The 2,166-nt window shown below is 40.2% G+C and overlaps 1 protein-coding gene across 1 annotated transcript in view; it reads left to right on the plus strand.

Moving 5' to 3' along the window:
* Smc1a (structural maintenance of chromosomes 1A) overlaps positions 1 to 2,166 on the plus strand; it is a 43,266-nt gene that overhangs the window by 3,819 nt on the left and 37,281 nt on the right. The gene's annotated exons all lie outside the window — the stretch shown is intronic.

The raw sequence follows: 2,166 nt of genomic DNA on the forward strand, positions 1-2,166 counted from the left end.
GGTGCTCTTACCCACTGAGCCATCTCACCAGCCCCACTTGTTAAATTTCTTTTCCTCCTTGTTTGATCAAGTGAGTGAACAAGTGACTTCAAAAAGTACAAAAAGTTTTCCAAGTATGTGACTCAGGAGTATACTAAGTTTCCACTTTTTAATTATTTTAAAAATTACTCTGTGTGTGTGTGTCAGAAGTTGGTGTTAGGTGTTTTTTTTGTTTGTTTTTGTTTTTATAACTCTACCTTATTTATTTGTTTATTTCAAGACAGGTTTTTTTTTTTTGTTTTGTTTTGTTTTGTTTTTTATGTAGCCCTGGCTGTCTTGGAACTCACTCTGTAGAGCAGGCTGGCCTCGAACTCAGAGTTCTGCCTGCCTCTGCCTCTTAAGTGCTAGGACCGAAGGTGTGCACCATCAGTCTGGCAGCTCCAGCTTATTTTTTGAGATAGGAGGTCTTACCGGCTTAAAGTTCTCCAACTGGGCTGGCTATATTGGCTAACCAGCAAGCCCCAAGCATCCTCCTGTCCCCACTTCCCCAGTGCACCACCACACCTAGCTTTTAAGTGGCACTAAGTCCAAACTCAGGTATTCATGCTTGTATGACAAGCTTAGTGCATGCAATGAGGTCAGAGAACAACTTGGCAGGAATGAGTTCTCCCCTTCTTCTATGTGGATCCTAGGAATCACACTCAGGTTATCAGGCTTGGTAGCAAGTACCGTAATCTGCAGAGCTATCTCACCAGCCTGTTCATAGGTTTTCTTATTCTTTTGCTTCTCCCCAAGTTTTGTATTAGCTGAGCTCTAGTATAGCCAGCCAGTCAGTCTGTCTGTCCATCCATCTCTCTCTCTCTCTTTCATGTGTGTTTAACCATTTGAAAATAAATCGAAGACATTTCACCTTTAAGTGCTTCAGCATTCATATAAAATCATTCCATCTTACCACTATTAATTTTCTCTTGTCAACATTTAGCTTGTTTTTTTTCAAGTTTCTATACTTGCTCAGTTTATCTAATATATATTCAAGTTTCCCTAATTGCTTTGCAAAATGTCCATGTTTTCTTGGTGGGGGCTGGGAGGCAGGAGTCCAATCAGAGTTATGTTCTCAACTTAGGTGGTGTGTCACACACTAGTAATTCTAGCAATTGGAGGCAAGATGCTTGTGAATGGGAAGCCAGTCTGGACTATGTGGATGTTTTCCTTCTAAAAATAAATAACCTGTAATAATAACATCCATGTTCTATTTGCATATATCTCAGTACTGTTCTACATTCATTTTAAACATTGCCTTTACTTAGCAATGGCGATGGGACCTGGGGCCTTGTGTATGCTTCTGAAGTTCTGCCTCTTAGCTAAATTCCTGGTACAGATAGTGAGGGTTTGTTTGTTTGTTTGTTTGTTTGTTTAAAGAGCAGGCCATTTGTATTATAGAACATTTCACAGTCTTGTTTTATTTTGGCTCATTATAAAGCTAAGGGTGGCCTTGAACTCTTTAAAGAAAAATTTAATGTGTATGTGTCTTGCCTGCATGTATGTCTGTGCACCATGTGTTTGCCTGGTGCTGTTGGAGGCCTGAAGAGGATGTCTTATCCCTTGAAACTGGAGTTTCAGACAGGTGTCTGCTATCATGTAGGTACTAGATCCAAACCTGGTACTCTGAAGAGCAGCTAGTACTCTTAACCATTGAGCTATCTCTCCCAGTTCCAATCTTAAACTCTTAATCCTTCTGTTTCAGTCTCCTGAGTGCTGGGTTAAAGTTAGGAACATGCTGCCACACTGGTTTCCATATAGTCTTTCCAGCCTTTTGAAGTGTTTTACCACTACACTCAGCTCCACAGTTTATTTTTATCTTATGATTTCCTTGTGTTGTTTACCAGGTTGGTTTAGTTGCTATGTATTTCCTAGAAATTGAAGTGTGGTTCTAATGGCTTACTTAGATTCAGGTTAAATTTTTTTTTTTGGCAAGATATTTTATAGCCAATGTTGTATGCTTCATATTATATTATAAGGAACATGCCCTTTTAAAGGCATTGTGTTTACCAACCTGTTTTAAGTGTACTGTTTTAATAGTGTTAAAGGTATTCACGCCGGGCGTGGTGGCGCACGCCTTTAATCCCAGCACTCGGGAGGCAGAGGCAGGCGGATTTCTGAGTTCGAGGCCAGCCTGGTCTACAAAGT

Source organism: Mus caroli, chromosome X (assembly GCF_900094665.2).
Source record: "Mus caroli chromosome X, CAROLI_EIJ_v1.1, whole genome shotgun sequence".
In the NCBI taxonomy this organism is placed as follows: domain Eukaryota; kingdom Metazoa; phylum Chordata; class Mammalia; order Rodentia; family Muridae; genus Mus; species Mus caroli.